This window comes from Alligator mississippiensis, chromosome 1 (genome assembly GCF_030867095.1).
Source record: "Alligator mississippiensis isolate rAllMis1 chromosome 1, rAllMis1, whole genome shotgun sequence".
Taxonomy (NCBI): domain Eukaryota; kingdom Metazoa; phylum Chordata; order Crocodylia; family Alligatoridae; genus Alligator; species Alligator mississippiensis.
In genome coordinates this window covers 103,604,467-103,625,719 of record NC_081824.1, presented here as the reverse complement: position 1 = coordinate 103,625,719, position 21,253 = coordinate 103,604,467, and the positions used below count along the sequence as shown (strand labels likewise).

The window sequence follows — 21,253 nt, the reverse complement described above, 5'->3', positions numbered from 1 at the left end:
CAAGAGAAAAGACCTGATCTGTCTTACATATACAGTTCCTAATTGTTTATACTTTTATCATATACCATCTGAGCCATCTCCCTTTCAAGAGAAGCAGTCCAAATCTTTTTGTATGCAAGGTTTTTCTTTATCCATTTGTTGTCTTTTTCTGAACTGTTGAAAATATACTTTAAAGGTGGAGTGACTATTTACTGCACACATTATTTCAGATGTGGTAGAACCACTAAAATATATATAATGACTTTTTCTGTGGTAGTCTCCATTCCATTTGTTATAGACATCAGTATTTTGTTTGCCTTCTTTGGCCCACACTGATGCCCACAGTGATAATGCTGTTAATTTAGAACCAGTAAGTTGAATCCTATATAATGTAATATTTTTCCCCTCTAGTGTGTTAATTATGTAACCGTGGTGGCAACATTGTAAATTCACTCAGCTGCCTCCAAAGTATTCATGGTCCGTAATTAAAATACCTCTTACTGTATTCTAAACTAACAGTATCTCAGGGGAAAAATTGAACTTTGTTGTGAACAGCCTAACTAAGCCCAACCTGCAGCTGTGGTCAAAGTAGCAAACAACCAAAATATTAGGATACAAAATGAATGGACTGGCAAATGATGGAGCATATATTATCTCAATATATAAATCAATGACTTACTGTTATCTCTGTGGTAACCATGTGTTTGATTTGCTGCTTACATGTTCATTGAGATGAAGATAGTTCAGGTGGAACATTTTAACTTCAGTGTATGTATTTTTTGATATAACTCTGGTTTCCCAAAAATTTCTAGCCACTCCTACTCAGGCAGTTTCCATGACAAGGATCCATGTAATGATTAACCTGACACGGACCAGACACATGCGCAGAACCAGAAGAAAAGTTCTGGGGCTCCACTTGAGGACTGCAGTCCCTTTCTGGATCTGTATATAAACTGTTTCCACCGCTGTGCCCACTCTGAGATTGCAAAAAAAATTTACATTACAGCCTCAGTCCTGCAGAATATAGAGCCATACTCAGCCTTAAAAATAACCTGGATATTATCATACAACATGTTGAAAAAAGGGGTGCCACTATTGTCATGGACAAAGCAGCATACATACAAGAAACAACTTTCCAAAATGGAGTTTTACAAACTCCTGACAGAGGACCCCCATGGCACAGTACCAGGAGAAAGTGAATGAGCTCTTTCAGGATCTACCTGGGGGAACACAGGAGAGGGTTACTGCTTCCACATCCCAGGAGTCCAGGCTTTGGGGTTTTATTTCTTACCCAAAATCCACAAGCCTGGCAACCCAGGATACCCCATTGTCTCTGGCATTGGCACTATCATGAAGGGAGTTTCTAGCTATGTTGACTATATTCTGTTCCCTTATGCCACTTGAGCTGTCAGCTATTTAAAAGACACCAGCAATTTCTTAAAGAAAGTAGCCCCCACTGACAAGCTTCCGGCTAATACCGTATTAGCTATCGTTGATATCACATCTCTCTATACATCAACACCCCCCATGAAGACTGATTACAAGCCATAAAGAATATTATTCCTGATAAAAAAAATGCTTCTGTTTCCATTACACTCTCCTGCTATGTCCTCATACAGTTATTTTGGGTTTGGAGACTCCCTATACCTACAACTGAATGTCACCTATCATGGGCACACATATGGCCTCCCAGTATGCCACCATATTTATGACTGATTTTGAAGTCCATTTCCTCTGTCTGCTTTTTCATCCCCTTGATCTACCTAAAGTATGTTAGTGATATCTTCATTGTATGGATGCATGGAAAGGAATCTCTAGAGACTTTTTCACCAGGACTTCAACGTGTTTATTTATGATTTGTATGATGGCATAGGAAGCTTCTTAAGCAAGTTTACGGGCAACACAAGACTGGGAAGGATTGAGAATGCAGTGGAGGATGCAAGTGTAATTCAGAAGGATCTCAACAAATTGGAAAGTTGGGTTAGAGCTAACAGGAGGAAGTTTGATGTGGACAAATGCAAGGTGCTTCACTTTGGAAGGAATAATCAAAACTATAAATATAAGATGGGTGATACCTGGCTGGATGGCAGCACTATGGACAAGCACTTGGGAGTCTTGGTAGACCACAGACTCTATGTAAGTCTGTAGTGTGATGCAGCCACACAAAAGACAAATATGGTTTTGGAATGCATTAGTAGAAGCATTAGGTGCAAGACATGGGAGGTGACAGCACTGATTAGGCCTCATCTGGCATACTGTGTGCAGTTCTGGGCTCCACATTTTAAAAAGGACATGGGAAAAGTTAGAGTCCAGAGGCAGGCAACAAAGATGATAAAGGGCTTGGAAAGCAAGTCATAGGAGGACTGAAAGAGCAAGGCATGTTCAGCTTACGGAAAAAGCACTTGAGAGGACAAGATAGCACTCTTCAAATAACTGAGGGGCTACCATCAAGAAGAGGGAAAGCACCTTTTCTCTCTTGGTGTAGAGAGGAGGACATAGACCAATGGCTTGAAGTTGCAGCAAAGTAAGTTTAGATTGGATATCCAGAAAAACTTCTTCACTGTTAGAATAGTGAGACGGTGGAATAGACTACCTAAGGAATCTGTGGGCTCTCCATCACTGGACGTGTTCAAGAAGAGGTTGGGCATCCACTGGTCAGAGATGATCTAGGTGTAACTGTGCCTGTGTTGTACCATAGGTATTTCCCATGCTTCTGGGATTTTCTGGTTGCTCCCCTCCTCACTATATGTGTGAGGGTGTCTTTAACCTTTCCCAAAGGCATTGGGTATTGGATATAGCCAAGGCTGGAGACTTTGATTGGGATGCGCCAATGCTGCTGTTGGGAGCAAAGCCAGAGGCTCCTGGCTAAAGGGTCTTGCCCCTCTGCTAAGGTCAGACCAACTGCCATATTTGGAGTCAGGAAGGAATTTTACCCCCTGGTCAGATTGGTATGGACTGTAGGGAGTTTTACCTTTGTAGCGAGGCCGTGACCCTCTACCTTAGACCTCTTAAGCATGTATTGTGACAACATTTTAGAGATGCAGTGGTTGGCTGCCATGGTTCCACTGCTCTATCTGTGGCAAGATAGAGTGTTCAGTCTATGTTGCATCAGGGTTGAGAGTAGTTTTATTTCGAGTTTAGATGATGGTTTCCATGGGATGGTTTGGATAGGGCTGATCCTGCCTCAGGCAGTGGTTTGGACTAAATGACCTCTGGAGCTCCTTTCAAGCCCTATTTCCCTATGACTCTGAGTTTAATAGCTTCCACCCCTCCATCAAACTAACTCGGGACTACTCCACCTAACGAATTCATTTTTGACACACTACTGTGAAGGTTTGTAATGACCACATCATCACCACATTGTATCAGAAACCAGCTGACCACCATAGCTACCTTCATGCCACAAGTTTTCATCCTAAGTGCATCACTAGATCCATCATATACAACCAAGCTCTTGTATAGCATGTTTCCTCTGATCCCATCAATCAGGCTGCATACCTTAAGGATCTGGAGCAGGGATTCCTACAGTTACAATACAATCCCACTCAAATCAACAAAGCCACAGTCTGTCACCTACAGCCTCTGGCTTGAGCACCTGAGATGCATCATTAATGAGCACAAATCCCTCTTGGAAAAGGATGACTATCTCAAAGCAGTCTTGGGGAATAGATCGGTTCTGACTTACAGACAGCCCCCCAACCTCAGATGATGTCTCTTAAGCAACAAGTTACCTAACACCCAGTCTCACCGAGGCATCAGGTCTTTCAACAAATGCAGATGCCTTCTGTGTCCCAACATCAATACAGACCACATCATCACTAGACCAAATAACATGGATAATAACCCCTGAGATTCATTTACTTACAATTCTACCAATGTCATATATACCATCACCTGCTTATAGTGTCCCTCTGCTGTCTGCACTGGACAGACTGGGTGATCCCTGTAGGAAAGACTAAATGAACACGAATCCACTGTAGAAAAACACACAGGCCTGTGGCAGAGTGCTTTATCTCTCTGCTATTCCTTCGCTGACCTGAGGGTAATTGCAGAATAAGAAATCATACACAGACTGGATTTATTAAGTATGGTTTATACAGGGCCTAGGGATTCTTATCCCATTACCTGGATTAGCTTTTATGACTCTGTCTGTCTCTCCCTTCTGCTTTTGTATTCCTATTTCTCTCTCCTTATACACAGCTTTGTATGCATCCTTTCACAGCCTCTTCAGCCTATGAAAGCTTGTGCTATATAAAATCTATTTGGGTTAGTAATATAAGGTCAAATCTACCCTGCTTTCTACTTGACTTCAGTCTCACATGGCTAGCTATATCTCTTTGGTCACTTTGTTGCCATGCTAGACCTGCCACTGTAAGTCACCTAAGCACTTAGTGAGAGGAAGTGTATGCAGTGTCCTATGGGCTGGAAATAGTCACCCAGAGATAAATGCATCTAGTGGGAGGTAGCAGTGGCATCAGGGATATGTCTGCATTGCAGTCTGCAGTTCAGTGCAGAGTTACTGAAGCTGGCTTCTTAGCAGAGTGTATTAGACTGAGCAGAGGTCTGTGCTGCCATGACTAGATCACTTCTGGTATTAGAGCTATCTTGTGTATCTCTGCACTGTGCTTAGCTCTGCAGTGTTGTCATACCCAAAGAGAGCAGCATAATGCTGCATCTTGGCACAGATACTGTAGAACTGCTTCTTGCTCATACCCCTAAAAGGCAGTATCCTCTATAGTTGCACATACATCCCATTTACCAGAAAGAAGGTATCCAGTGAAAAAAATCCTCTGAAAAAATAGTCCTTTCAGAGAGTTTGAGCAGCCTGCTGAGAGAGAAGTGCCTAAAAGACAGAGAGGACTTTATCCAAAAACTATATAGACCAGGTCCCAATATTAGCAGCAAGAGCCATTGCAAACTTTCAGCCAACCAAGCAGGATCATTCAAGCAGGACAATCCAGCCTGGATAAAACAGAAAACAGGCCCCTAGGATACCTATAGATGAGCTTGTTTGGGTTCTAATTAGAATGCTCCAGTATCACCTCATTGCTGTGTGTATTAAGCTGCCCTGTATTTTAAAATGTCCATGGGGGTGCTTTAACTAAACCTCATCAAATGAGCTTTAGTTATAGTGCCCTTGAGGCCATTTTGAAACACAGGGGGTCTTAATGCATGTGACAGTGGGCACATCTACATGTTCACCCAACTGCCCAGTTATTACTTTGCAGTTATTTAGTAAGTAACTTTAGCAAGTATGAAATGACTGCACAGTAACCACCATTACTGCGCAGTCCCAGTGGCGCATGAGTTGTTCCTGACTCTACTGCACAATAACAATGAACTACTGCATTGTAGCATCAGCCTCACATTTCATGTCTGCCAATGCTACATTGCCATAGCAACAGGCTACTTTGCCATAGTTTATCACTACAGCGACATAGCGTCTCATGTAGACATGCCCAGTGAGCCATTTTAATTAAAGTAGCTGTCCAGGAACTGCTCTAATTAAAATGACCCTCCCCCCACCTCCAAGCACATGGATAGGCAACCCCAGAGACAAATCTTTGGAAGGAAAAGAGGTTAAGAAGATTAACTGCTTCTATGAATCAAACTAAGAACAACTTTGTCTAGCCAGGTAGATCACAAGAGTCAGTAAGTATTAAATAGCTAATGATCTTAAATAGAGGCAGATTTCCATTCTTCAGTCACCCAGGTACCATCTGGAATAAATGAGTATCAAAACCCATCATAGCATGACAGGAGAGAGAGAAAACAAGGGACCTCCTGGCCAGAAGTCAAATGCAGCATCTGCTGAGCAAACCAGAGGTAGGTCAATGATCCTCTAGCTCTCTGTCACCTAATGGAAAGTACAGTAGAGCAGGTAACAAGCAATTATAACCCTTGCAAAAAAAACTGGTACATGTGTTTCTGAATCTTGACTTTGCATAATTAGGGAAGGATTCCCAACATACCTGCCAATGCCACAACACTGAGACCATTTTTTAGCAATTAAAACCCATCCTAGAAGAAAGGCCCCACAACTTCTTTGCCCTGCCTTCACCCTTCAAATTCTTCATCATATATTGCTCAGATCCTCCCTAGAATTGCTCTTAAGTCCTAGATGTGCCCCATCACAATTCATGGGGTATTTCTATCTGCCAGGAAACCAGCAAGAAGGAATTACTTTTGGTCCAAATGATCTGTCTGGAAGATGTCCAGTGAAATATTTTTTTACATCTGCAAGGTGTATGAGCACCACCGTCAAACCTAATAACAGAAATGGCATTGGCATGGTTCAACAAACAGGAAAATTCTAGCACCCACAGCAAGGAAGAGGCTAATTAGTCAGCAGCTTAAGAGGTAAAAAAAAAAAAATGATCTGAGATTCACAGTATATTACATTCTAAGCAGAGGGCATTCATGACAGATACCTCTATGTACTGTGAAGCTGGGACTAAGACCTCCATGAACTTTTAAAGTATGAAGGGTATGTTTATACCAAAGCATCAGTATGTCTGTACTAGGATATTACTAAGTACACCCTGTCCGCCTTTTCCCACTTGTAAACTCCAGGTGTGGAAATACACTGGTGAGGCCACTCTGGGATCATCTCAGTGACATGTTTCAAGCACAAGGAAACAGGTTTTGTGAGCAGCTGCCAGGGAATACCCAGCATGGCCTTACTGAGACATTTTTGAGTTTACAAGTGTGCAAGTGGAAGCAGGTGTTTAAAGCACTCTTGGAAGTGTCCTGGCTAAAAGCATTGTAATACAATGTAGAATATAAGCAACTGTCTAAATCCAGAAAGCTAGTGTGATCCATAAATAGTCATAGTCAACTTTATTGAAATCTTTCCCAATCTTACAAAGTATGTTGCCAATAAAAATAGATTAAGAATAAGTTATCAGAAATGTAGCAGGTAGGGGGGTAGTAAATATTTCCATGTATGGAATCTAATTATTGGAGGATTATTTTAAATTTCCCCTACCCTGCTACTGATGAGGGGGGCAATAATGGAGCAGGCAGCGGGGAAGGTAGTAGGGGGGGCACATGGTAGGGTAGACGGGGGACAGGAAGGGTGGCACGTGGTGGAGTAGGTGGCAAGCGGGCAGTAAGGGGGCAGGCAGTGGAGGGAGCAGTAACCCTTACCCCCACCAAAAAAAGATTCATGTGCTGCAAGGGGACAGGCAATAGGGGGCAAGGTGGTAGGGGGTAGGCAGTGGGGCAGTGCTAGCTGTCCAAACCCCCCCCCCCTTTTTTTTAAATTTAATTTCTATCCAAGGCCAAATTAGCCAAACCTAATTCCAAATCCAAGAGTCCAGAACCCCATAAGTGGCCCTACTACCGGCAAACATCCTCCACCTGCACCTGGGACTTTAGATGTTTCCAAAACCTTTGGCGGGCATCCTACTTGCAGGTCCAAGCCCAGAGACATGGAGTTTGGATGCCCCTGAGTTTTGCTTGCCCTCTCTTGCTTGCTCCAAGGGCCTTATGTCAGAGGAGGCTCCCATTTCCATAAACTGGGCTTTAAAGCCACTGCACCTCGGCAGGTACTGAGCCACACCAGAAAAGCAGTTCTCCTGGGGCGCGGTTCAGGAAAACTGCTTTCTTGGACACAGATACGTGGTATTTCCCCTGCCAGGTTAAGAAGCCACCACGCTTATCCTGAGCCTTCAAGAGACCGAGAAACCCCAACCCCTATTTACCCTCATTCTGCTTGCCCCCCCTGCATCAGGCCCCAAATCCCCCTTCCCCTCTCCCCCTCCTCCCCCCACATCTGTCCCTCTCCACATAGCTTCACCTCCCACAGCTTCAGGTTCCTTCTCCACCTTCCTCTCGTCATCCCCTCCCCCCCCAAAATATCCCTACACCCTGCCTGCTCCTCTAGCCCTCCCCACTTACCTTTACTCCCACTGTCTGACTCCATCTCTGCTGCAGCCTGGGGCACTGAGCACAGCTCCAGTCCACCCTATAGCAGCACCATGGTGCCAGCTCTGTTGCTACAGGGCTGGGCTGGAGCACATGATCCTTGCTCCAGACTGTAGCAAGGATGGAGCCTGCCATTGTGGAGTAGAGGTAAGGGGGAACGTGACAGGGGGAGAACTAGTGCGGTAGGGAAGAAGGAGATAGGGTGCTGCGAGGGCTTGAGGCTGCAGGGGAGGAGTGGCGAGGGGTGCAGAGGAAGCAGGGGCCTGGGTTAGGGCCCACAGACACAGCAGCTGCCTGCCCTCTGCCACCTCATACCCTATTGTAAAGCAAGGGGCTTTACCCCCATGTTAAATTGGGGGGGGGGGGGGAAACCTCATCTTCTAATTTGAGTAAATTGGCAGTCCCTCAACTGATATGCTAAGGACTTGAATGGGATCTTGTAATTGGAAAAGAAGAAGGTAATAGGTCTTCTGTTATGCAGATCACAGAAGTCTCCTTTCTTGGGCAGTGAGGTAATTGCTGCCCTGCAACAACTAAGGGGAAGCTCCTTCTTCTGGACACACTCTGATAACACCAGCAGAAAGTCAGGACCAAAAATGTGTATTAAGTTCAGCCCCTCTTTACTGGGAGCTTTCTTCAGCAGAGAGCTGCTGGGCTCTGAAAGAGTTCCTGAAAGAAAACAGGGGCATCCAGATGTTGCAGCTTCTTGTCAGACAGAACAACCCCTAGTGCAGCCCCTTTATAGCCAGCATATCACAGGCCTTAAGCAACTACAAAACACTGCAGGAGGAAACAGCTGCTTTCCAAATCTCTGCAGCATCAGCTGTCAGACAAACATGGGGCCTCAAGAGACAGTGGATCTGCTGATGTTCTGAAGTGTCTCTCTCTCCAAACCAAAAAAAATACTTCTTGGGAGCTTTAGTGTTATGCCCTCTTAGGAAAATTGATGCTTTCTTTTCCAGCAAGCACCCCAGAAACTGTATCCTCTGTAAACATCTGCTGAATCCATGTCAGATTTCTACCACAGAGTCAGTGTGAAGGTCCAAGATGTCCTATTCCAAGGCACTCATAGCATTGTCCAAGGGCAGCATAGCAGTCTATCTCCTGATTTCAGGACAGATTGTTTTTTGACCTTTTCACTGCCCCACTTCTTGTCCAAGGAACTCAGCTACCAACACTCATAGAGTTCTGTAAACCTATACTGAAGGTGGGGATTCAGCAGTATGGGGAATAGGAAAATAAAAGTAAGTGGTAGACATAGACATTCTAACATAATCTACAAATAGGAAGGTAGAGATATCTAAAAACTCTTAACCATTTTAATAACAATCCTAGCTAGATCTGCCTCCTCAAATTGCTTCTTAACTCCATCTCTTTTTCTGCTCACTCCACAAAGTAGTGCTCTTTCAGGTTCCAGGCCTGAGTTCTGTCTAGTCATAGGTAGAGGACTTCTCTTAGGATGCTAGGCTGTGAGCAATAGTAGATTGTCAAGGGTGAGGGGTCTTGTGATATTTCTGCCTCCTCCTCTTTATTTCATGGGAAATAAGCCCCAGCCACTCAATCCTATTCAATCTACATCCAAGTCTAGCAATTAGTGTAGACAACTTAGAGCAATTTTGAGTGCATACCCTATTATTGCTGTCAGACTTGGTGTTCCAACACTGTTCTTGGCCTGAGCACACATTTCAAGAAAGCCCACTGTAAGCTATATATGCTGCATAATTGCTGAGCTTGAATTCATTTACAGCAAGAGCTACCTGGGAGGATTTATTTCTCAGCAGTGGTCCTGGACTCAGCAATATAGACATGGCTTTTAAAATCATGTAAATCTGGCATAAGAACAAACTGAAATGCCTTGTATCGGGGTTATAACAGTCCAGGGGTGTTATTTGAATAACAAAAACTAACTTCTTATAGTGGAAGAGAGAAAATGGCAGGTTCTACTGTGAATGAACTGGAGGGATTGTTAATAGGGGAAGAACTTCAGTGGCAGAAATAGAAAAGGGAAAATAGAGGCCTTTTGAAACAAGCAATGTCTAACCTGTTCTTGGGCTAGGAAAAACACTGTGGATTTGTTTACAGTGACATATTTTATGTTAGTATAGTCAATAACTTGACCTACTCAGCAGCACACCTTCTGTACAGGGAGATGGCAGGCATGCACTGTACCTGAGGTCTGCTGAACCCTTCTGAAGTGTACTTCTGGTGACCCTCCCTCACTTTCTATAAAAAGGGGGGAGATGAACAATACCAATAACACAAGTGGAAACAGAGAAGCAGGCAGTACCTACACCAAACTCCTCAAACTGATTCATATGCATATTATGTCTGTTTCTATATAGGTGACTTGGAAGGGGGCTTTGTGGGTCTCATGCCATAAAACAATTGTCTTAACCATAAAGCTGCAGAATAAAGTGGGTGTCTGTGGATGAATATACACATGAATGCATGCTCTCTTGCTCTCTCTTTCTCCCCACATCACCCAACCCCAAGAATTTTTCCTGAGGAAATTGTTACCAAACCAATATTTCATTTTTGATAGAAAAACATTTAATCAAAAGTAATAAACCTGAAGTCTGAAGGTATACTACACCTGCCTTTAGGTTCAGTCTTGCATATGGCTACATTGCAACACGTTTTGTTTGAATGGTCCAGCTCACCAAGTTATCCAGATCACTTTGTATGACTATCTCGACCTCCTTATTATTTACCACTCTATGTTTGTTGTCTACAATTTTTTCAGTGGTGCTTTTCGATATACTTCCTAATCATAGATGAAAATGTTGAATAGCATTAGATGTAGCATTGGTTTCTATAGAACTAGAAACACCCATAAATGAGAGTACCAACTAACTTTTTAAATGAGCTCTTAATCCATTCTGTCTGAGCATTATTGATATTGTGTAGTGCCATTTTTTAATCAGGATATCATCATTTATTAAGTCAAATGCTTTACAAAAGTCTAAGTATGTTAATTGTATGCAGTTACCTTTATTAATTAAGTTTGCAAACACAGATTAGCACTTTAAGTGACATTTGCACTCATTTCAGGTTTCTGGAAATTCCCCTTTATTCCTAATTTATTAAATATAGAGATAGGGATTATTCCAAAATTATTAAATCTTGTACTTGGAGCCTCAATTAAGATTAAATCTTATTACATTTATTATTCCAAATTTATTAAATATAGAGATTTCCCCATCCCATTGTTTAGGGCAATTGGTATTTTGCACAAATGAAAATTGACTATAATGTTAGAGCACCTCACAAATAATAATCCATCTAGACAACTCAATTTTTTATCCTCATTTTACAGCCGAGGAGCAGAAGCACTAGGAAAATAATTGCATTAGCAAATGTCATGTAAGAAGTCTGTGGCAGAGCTAAAAATTGAACCACTTTCTACTCAATTCTAATTCAGAGCCTTAACTGGAAGGCTTATCTTCGTCCTGCCTGATTTCTATATCTGTGGTTAAGTTACAGCCTAGGTGAACCATATACATTAAAGTTGTTAAACTGTCTTAAGTTTTAGCAATTGTAAAGCACTCCAGCAGCAGCTGTTGTTATTTTTTTGTTTACTTCTCACAAGTAAGACATTTGTATTGTTCATCCAAAAATATAGGGCAACTTTGGCTTCCTTATGCATAGCTTTTAGTCATAGGCTAAAACCCAGTGGGATTGCACATCCAAATAAGTAATTTTACCTGGAACTTGTTTCCTGTCTTAGAACACTGCTAACCTATTATTTTTTACTGGTAAATGTAATATAAACATTTTGTTATGTATTACTTGTATCTCAGTATGGTGTACGTGGAGCCTCAGTCAAGATTAGGTCCTGACTATACTAAGCACTGTACACACATATAGTAAATTCTTAAGAGCTTATAGACAAGATTGGAAAGGATGGCACATAGAAGTAACTTATAGGTTGTGATTGGCCACGCTAAGTGTATATGTGTATCTGAACTGATATTTGGGAATGACCTCAAGGTTGTCCTTACCCAGTCCAAGCCACGTGATCTGTCCTTTGCTCTTTTGCATCGTATCTTGTAACCTCCTCAAATTCATCCACAATATGCTTCTTATGTCTCAAATGTGGCACTAAAATATATCCCAGGTTCCCTTTTAGGAAGGGTCTGCTTGTCTCTCCTTCCAGGTTTGTCTCTATTCATGGGAAGTAAAGAAAGGAAAGGGTTGAAGACAGGCTATAAGGCAGGAATAGGGAATTGAGAGGTTGCTACTAGCAGTTTTACTCTACTCATGGCCTGCAAAAACACACTGGGAACATATTCAACACACTGAGAGGGACTGGGAGGTGAGTGGTGGCAGAATTGATTTCATACTTCGACCTCCCAAATTAATTCTGGACTGCCATAAGGTCTCAAATGTAAGATTATATAGTATAGAAGTTTGGTGGAATGGGCTTAAGGAGCACATTAAAGTCAACCCTTTTAATGTAGACATAGCTTAAGTCTCCTTAGTTCTAGTTCATCACAGAGAAGGAAGGAAGGGAGGGGGTGTGGCGCTCTATGTCAAAGAGCAATACACATACTCTACTAGCAAAATGGGGTCAGAGGAGGGGCAAGCGGAAATGCTCTGGGTCAAGATACAAGGGGTCATGGGGAGAGGGATGTAACGGTGGGGGTCTACTACAGACCCCCCAACCAGGAGGAGGAGCTGGACCGGGAATTTTTGGGCCAGCTTGCAGAGACACTTAAGGCAAGGGATGTAGTTATCATGGGTGATCTACATTACCCAGACATCTGCTGGGAGGAGCAGTCAGCCAGGTCGGATCGTTCCAGGAGGTTCCTGACTGAGATACAGGACCTCCACTTAACCCAGGAGGTGCAGTCCCACCAGAGGAAATGCCCTGTTGGGCCTGGTCCTAGCCACAGGCGATGATCTGGTAAGGGGGCTCCAGGTCCTTGACCACCTGGGTGATAGCGATCATCACTTGCTGGAATTCATCATCCAGCACAGGGTGACAAGGGCCTGCAGCAAGGCAGTAGCCCTAGATTTCAAGAGGGCCAACTTCAACGAGTTGAGGAGATTGGTGGGAGAGGCACTGGGGTTCTTGGGGGTAGGGAAACTCAGTGCCCAAGATGAGTGGTCGTTTCTTAAGGAGACGATACTCAGGACCCAAGGGGTGATGATCCCAACAAGAAGCAAGCGGGGCAGGAGTGCCCAAAAGCCCCCCTGGCTCACCATGGATGTCCGGGAATGCCTGGTTGCCAAAAAGGCAGCGTACACCCGGTGGAGGGCAGGGGGGGGCTATCTCCAAAGAGGAGTATACCTCCACCGCTCGGGCCTGTAGGGGGGCTGTTAGGAAAGCTAAGGCGGACATGAAGCTAGGACTAGTGTCCAAGATCAAAGATAATAAAAAGTCCTTTTTCAAATATATAGGGAGGATGAAGAAGGCACCGGGAAACTTGGGGCCCCTGCAAGATATGATGGGCAATCTTGTGGTTGCGCCAGAGGAGAAGGCAGACCTCTTTAACAAATTCTTCACCTCCATTTTCTTGTGCAGGGACCAGGACTCCCCCACCGTGATTCAAGACGGACTCAAGGGGAACGCCTCCAGACCTAAGGTTGAGGAGGACCTGGTTAGAGTGCTTCTGGAGGGGCTGGACGTGTTCAAATCAGCAGGTCCAGATGCTCTCCACCCCAGGGTGTTGAGGGAGCTAGCAGGGGTTATTGCAGGGCCCTTGGCATGGCTTTACGAGCGCTTGTGATGCTTGGGCCAGGTGCCAGATGATTGGAAGATAGCCAATGTGGTCCCCATCTTTAAAAAAGGGAGAAGGGAGGACCCGGGCAACTATAGGCCCATCAGTCTTACCTCAATCCTGGGGAAACTCTTTGAGAAGATCATCAAGGAGCACATATGTGATGGGCCGGCATCAGGGATGATGCTTAAGGGCAACCAGCATGGTTTCATTAGGGGCAGGTCATGTCAGACCAACCTGATTGCCTTTTATTATCAGGTCACAAAAGCATTGGATGCAGGTGTCGCCATGGATGTAGTCTTTCTGGACTTCAGCAAGGCTTCTGATACTGTTGACCACCCCCTCCCCATTAAAAAACTATGCAACTGTGGCATTGATGCCTACACGGTCAAATGGATTACAAATTGGCTGAAGGGTCATACTTAGAGGGTGGTGGTGGATGGGTTATATTCGACCTGGGGGAAAGTGGGCAGCGGAGTCCCCCAAGACTTGGTCCTTGGGCCTGCCCTGTTCAATTTCTTTATCAGCGATTTGGACGGGGTGAAAAGCAACCTGTTCAAATTTGCTGATGATACCAATATTTGGGGTGAGGTGTGCATGCTATTAGGGAGGGAAAGACTGCAGCAAGACCTGGATAGGTTGCAGGGGTGGGCTAACAAAAACAGGATGCGTTTCAATATTGACAAGTGCAGGGTGCTGCACTTGGGCAGTAGTAACCAGCAGCACATTTATAAGATGGGAAACTCCCTTCTTGAGAGCATGGAGGCAGAAAGGGATCTTGGAGTCATTATTGACTCCAAGATGAACATGGGCCAACAGCGCGAGGTCACGGTCAGCAGGGCTAACCGGACCTTATCGTGCATCCACAGATGCATCTCAAGTAGGGCCAAGGAAGTGATCCTCCCCCTCTACACAACACTGGTCAGGCCACAGCTGGAGTACTGTGTCCAGTTCTGGGCACCCCACTTCAAGAGGGATGTGGACAACATTGAGAGGGTCCAGGGGAGGGCCACCCGCATGATCTGGGGACAGCAGGGCAGACCCTACAATGAGAGGCTATGGGACCTGAACCTGTTCAGCCTTCACAAGAGAAAGCTGAGGGGGGACCTTGTGACTGTGTATAAACTCACTAGGGGGGACCAGAAGGGTTTGGGGGAGACCTTGTTTCCCCTAGCGCCCCCTGGGATAACAAGGAATAACGGTCACAAGTTGCTGGAGAGTAGGTTTAGATTAGACATCCATAAGAACTACTTCACAGTAAGGGTGGCTAGGACCTGGAACCAACTTCCAAGGGAAGTGGTGCTGGCTCCTACCCTGGGGGTTGTTAAGAAGCAGCTTGATACCTACCTGGCTGGGGTCATTTGAGCCCAGTTTTCCTCCTGCCCAGGCAGGGGGTCGGACTTGAAGATCTACAAGGTCCCTTCTGACCCTACGTCTATGATTCTATGATCATCTTCTATATTTATTTCCTGCAATTCGAATAAAATAATTGGGACCTTCTCATTTATCTTCTTTTTGTAGATTCAGGATGAAGAAGGATATTTTTGTTCTTTTGATACTCTGGCAAATATTGGTCCAAATTACCCAATTGAAGACACTAAGAAGCCAAGTTGGTGTAAAAATATCTGTTGTCTCATTGAAAAATCCATCTGCTTGATTGACATAAGTGAGAAAAGGGAAAAATTATCATTCTGAATTAGAGTATAAACTAGATGCCCTATTTCCAGTTGTAAAATTGCCCTCAAGTAAAGTATATACTTGATAGCTTTTTCCAAACATATAAAGCTGAAAAACCAACAAATGCATCAATTCAGAGAAATGCAAAAAATGTTCAGTTGCATTATATTATATTATATTGAAAGGGATATTGGTATGCTGTACACTTGAAATATGGGATAGGAAATGAAACAATGTTTTCCCTCATGAGTATACTTCATTCTGTTCTGTGTTCAGTGGTTTATATAGAAAGTCATAGCAAAAAAATTTTTGTCTGTCTAATTTTTTTCCAAACAGTTTTCAACTTAATTTTCCCTGGTCAAATTATAATTAATGTTCTATGTTTTACTCTCCCTTCTTTATCCCTTTTTCTTTCACTTAGTTGATTTCTGAATGTTTCCCTTTATTCCTGTGATCTTTTCTTCATAGCGGCACTGTCTCGGTGAAGCTTTGCATAAATCTATCAGCAATGTAAGTGAGTTGCACTTACAATTTGTACACAAAGGGCATGCTTGCACCTATAAACTTGCATACCTTTCTATGTTGCTTTAAAGCTTTAGCCTGTGAAGATAAATATGTGACAATATTGGAGGGAAGGAAATGTAAGCATCTGGTTAACAAAAGCTTCTATAACTGCATTCATTCATCTGTGGAAGTGTGCATACCATTTGACATCTAACACTACATGGCCTTAATATATGCAGCATTTTATGTGATGTTAAGCAAGCTTGCAAGCAATACATTTGCGCATTGTAAAGCTTTCTATGAAGCATGAAATTAATGACGCTGTATTACAGTTTGCAATTCATAATACAAATCTTAATTGTTTAAATATTACTATATTTCTTTCTATTTTAGCTATCAACTTTTGTAATCTTTTGAAAGACCTAGATTGGGGCGGTCCATTTTCTGGGCAGCAGGGGACAAAATTCCTCATGGGCTGCAGTCCCAGGGGCCTCTAGCTATGTAGGTATCCCCCCCTCCCCAGCTCTCCCCCACTATATGGGCAACACAGTGCACCCTCACCCCACCCCATCACACACAGCACAGACAGCCTGACTCCCCCATGCCTCCCAGCCACACATGCCACAAGGTCAGCCTGCCCCCCCTTCCCCTTGTGGCACAGGCAGTCTGTCCCCCACACGCCTGCCACACCACACATGCAGCAGCCCTCCCCCCCCGCCCAGCCCTGTGTGCTGCCCACCTGTAGTGTGGCAGTCTGACTCCTTTCTTTGTTGTGTACAGTATGAGCAGTGCCCATCCCTCCCCTGCCTTGTATGCAGCATGGGCACCCTGTCCCTCCCCAGCACCATGCACAAAACTCAGGCACCCCAGCCCCTTGATGCTGCCCTGCCCTATCTCCAGAAACAAGGCCAGGAAGTAAAAGCCAGAGGAGGGAGGAGAAGCCCAAAGAACCCAGTTGCTCTGGCAGAAACAACAGAACAGGGAAGAGAGGAGAGCGGGAGTGGTGGTCGGGCAGGAGCCCACAGGCCACATGCTAACCCTTTGGTGATTGCCTGCAGCCCGCGAGTTACTAGTTGGACAGTTCTGACTTAGATGACAGTATCTAAAGTTCAAAGTATCATGGAATATTTAGGGACTTACAAGTGTCTTGGATCTTCATTGTAGGAAAGATAAAACACTAAGCTAAATGTTCATAAATATAATATGCAGAGAGAGAGTTTACTATGTTCATATTCTTAAGAGTGAGTGTGAAACTATATACACATAATAAATTGTTACACTGTAATTCCAAAATGTTATTCTATCTTTCAAACTTCCATATGTAAAAAAAAAAAAAAAAAAAAAAAGAATGTGTTTTCCCTTGATATTTGAAGCACTTCCAACAAAATAAGAAATATTTACACATACTATTTAGGAAACTTGCATTTTTACTTCTTACATACAACAATTTCGGGTTTTTGTAGAAGGAAAGCAAAATTGATATTTCAGAGCTAGCTGGCTAATTCCCAGCAGTGAAACAATTGCTGTTACAAAAGGAATATAATTTTAAATTGGAATATTTTTTCTTATGATGTTGATACTTATGGGGCTAGATTTCTGTTAGTGTTGAGCAGGGTTTCCATGTCCTGCAGAAAAAACAGAAAAAAACACAGTTTTTGCCTTTTAACCAAGAAAAATGTGGATTTTTCTTTTTAACAGAGAAACACACAGATTTTCCACTTTTGCAAAGAGCTCTCTGCAGGCAGGCAGGCAGGCAGGCAGAGTTCCAGCCTGGAAGGGGCTGGGGGGAGCGGGAGGAGGATGGTCAGGCAGTGGGGCACCATGTGCATGTGTGCTCACACATGCATATGAATGCCAGGCACCCTGAACAGCAGCTCCTGCAGGTAAGTCTAGCAGGAGGGGAAGAGGGATGGAGTCCCCATAGGGAGGGAGGGACTGAATAAGTTGGGCAGGGCTGGGGATGCTGCCCATTTGGGGTGCTGCTTGGGACGCAGGGCCAGAATGCACAACCTCAGGGCCTCAGCGGGGAGCAGGATGGAGCAGGTGGCTCATCCAGGAGGTGGGGTGGGGGGTTGGCTCCCCACCGCTGCACACATTCCTGAGGGGGCATGTGCCCCCAAGGTCTGTACACAGGTTGGGGCCAGGCTGCCTGCTTTGGGCATGGCTCCCAACCCTGCTGCCTTCCCCCCAGGGCCTCTGCGACCCAGCAGGTGGGACCTTGCATGGCAGGGCAGAGCAAGGCCAGGTAGGAAAGCTCCTTACTGATGCAAGCCCCATGCCATACTAGTGAAGCCCCCTATGTACCCGGCAGCAGTGAGGGTGGCAGCACGGAGTTGTACCCCTTGCTGCTGCCAGGTGGGCAGGCAGTGCCTCACCGGGCAGCACAGAGCTCTCAGCAGCATCACCGAGGTTCCCTGCCCAGCCCTGCTCTGCCCTGCCTTGCCAGGTCCCACCTGCTGGGCCACAGAAGCCCTGATCGGAGAAGGCAGCAGGCTGCAGAGCCTAAGCCTGCATTGGGCACCCCGCACCCACCCCCGCCATGGGCTCCGTTCCAGCAGTGCTGCCCACAAGGGAGGCAGAGCTGGGCTCCACACTCCCCACTGGGGCCACAGCAGCTGCCACCTCCCACGGATGGAAGCCGGGGCTCAGGATCTGCTGCAGGGTGCAGGAGACTGTAGACCCAGGTCCCTGACCCCCTGGCCCTGGTAGCTGGGGGCCCCCTCCAGCAGTGCTGGGGGCTGCAGTTGGAGAGTGAGGGGCCCCATCAGGGCTGGGGGGGCTGTGGCTTGGGAGTGAGGGGCCTGGACTTGCATCCTGGAGGCAGGGGAGCTCTGATTTTTCCATGATAAAAAAACCCAAAAACAAATACCAAAATGTACAGGTATTTAGAATGTATTTTATTATAGTGATTCAGGCACTGGTAGGCTTCCAAATTGCTTTACAATTGTAAATATATCAATAAAACATTGTAATTGATATATATAGTGGTGTTTCAGTTTAATTGAGGATTTGGGGATTTTAAATTGTAGGAATTGCAATTTTTAAACAGAAAAAAACAAGATCCCTGGTGTTGAGCCCAAAAACATCAGTTTACAATAATAATACCTATAGTTAAATCCTTACATTTTACAAAACTACACAATTGTGCATAATTTATAATAATATGCCTTTTTATTAGAGATAAATATTTTTAAAGCTTTATAGAATCATAGTTCTGAGAATAAAGACTTAAATGTGTCCAACAGTTGTGTCACAGTATATGATATCATCATTGTATTATAAGATACAGTTGGTCAGAAAAAAGTCTGGAGACTTCATCAGCATGTGACAGATATCTGAGGGTAATAGGGTAGATAGGAGTAGGGAGTGAGAGGTACCTGAAGGTCAGGGGGCAAGGAGGTAAGCAAGGAAGAATAGAACTAGAACCAAGGTTTCTGGAAGTGATGGATGGGAACAAAGGGAGATGGGTTGGGGTGACAGGCTGGTAGAGGAGAAAAAGCAGGACCTTTAAACATGGAACACTTTCCTTTCCAAACCTGTTCTTTGAGCCTCAACATCTCTGCTTTCAGCAAATATTTGTGAAACTCACTAGTAGAGTGTGTCTTTCTCTCCCTCTAGTGCCTGGTCAGAGGATATCAGCCTATTGCTTGCTACCAGTTGTTCTGTTAGTTCAAGTGGTTGACATCTTTGCTGCAGATATAAAGATTCCATCCCTACTGATGACCCATGTATGGGTTAGTGTGATTCCACATGATGGAATTTATTTTTAGTTTGCTTTTATAAAAAGATAGACAATTAAGCAAACAGCAGACTATGTTAAAATAGCACTAAGGCTGTAAAGGTAAGCACTCAAGAATTAGAAATGCCTGAATTAGGACTTCCTCTAGAGCCTTCATTTGGTACCTTGTATCTGTGGATTTGGATACTGCCTTTAGTTACATGATCATATCCCATTTTTTCATAGGATCCCTGCTTCATTCAGTGTATGTGATAGAAGGTGCTCTGAATGTGAATCAGAGCTATGGATGATAGTGCCATCTGCACAATTCTAGCCTTATTTGTTGTAGAAGTTGAATGGTATATAATGAATGAGGGAGATGATTTCAGGAAGAGAAAAGGCAGTCAAATAGTTGTACTCTGATCATAGGATTGTTTTTATCTCTGCCTCTTAAAATTTTGTGTGATTTGTCATTTTACTCAATTTGCTTTATTTTTTTTACTTTAAGTACTAATTTTACTTTAAGTGTAGCATCTTTCTTTTGAAATCTATCTTAACTTTCTCCCTTCAAAAAAATCAGCAATAATATAAATGTTGGTTTGTTACTTTTTATTTTATGCTGCAAGCTTTTAAACCAGTGCAGAACACTACAGAATATATTCTTGTACAAGAACTTTATGGCCAGGTACAGACCTTACACTTTTACAGATATAAGTGATGAGAAACTGGCCTATACCTGTAACAGAACAAAAATTTGGCACACATGGATTTGTTTATAAACATCAGAACCTGGTCTAAGATTTGCCCCCTGCACCAAAGAGCAACTGTGTGTTGTGTTCGCTACCGATCTAAACTACACCGCTTATGGAAAACCGTGTAACTTAGATTCCTCCGTGGGCTTTTTGAATGTCTATACCTAGTCTATATGTTTCTGTCATTGTTAATCTTAGTATGTATTCCCTTAAATGACACTCAATTTTTTTTACTCTTTTTTTTTTTTTATATATATTCAGCTCTGAGAGTTGGGAACACTTTTTTGTTTATGTTTTGTCACTTGGTAATTTTATTTTTTTACTTCTTTGCTTTCACTTCAACAAAATTCCCTTTTTACAACAAGCCTTACTTTTAGCTTTATTCCCAATATTGGCAGATTCTGACCTTGCTCCATCAGCAACCCTTCTGTTCAGTTAGAGTTGTGTCCTCTAGCTCCTGAGGGAATAGTAGTCCAGTATTGTTTGGAAGGATGCTAATTGTACCAATGGCCATTAAGACTGGAGTATAAAGTTACAGTTAAGTTAAAAGAGCGTGGAGCTCTCTCAGGTACCATAGGGTCCTATTATACTAAAATATAGTTGTCTTTTGGCGTTATTGATGGTGTCAGCACCTTTCCAGGAAAAAAATAAGTATTAGTTAATGTAATTGCTGAAGTGATAGCAGTAAACAGAAGAATCACAAAATTGTCTGATCTTGTAAGTCTACTAGAAATAGAGGTCTGTTTAAGTATTTTAATCTATTTGTAATGGAGTGTTACATTTTTAAAAACAAAAACTATCAGTAACTCAGGAACATAGAAATTAGAAAAAGAAAAGATTAATAATTCAATATATTTTGTTAGTGCAGGATTTTCCTTACAGAACCTCAACAATCTTCACTTCAGGGTAGAAAACTGTAACAGATCAGATATTGAGCCATAGACCTTGATAGTGTCTCTCTCAATTTTGCT

General features: G+C 43.6%; 1 protein-coding gene across 5 annotated transcripts in view; it reads left to right on the top strand.

Moving 5' to 3' along the window:
* FAM184A (family with sequence similarity 184 member A) overlaps nt 1–21,253 on the top strand; it is a 239,692-nt gene that overhangs the window by 149,350 nt on the left and 69,089 nt on the right. The window lies entirely within an intron of this gene.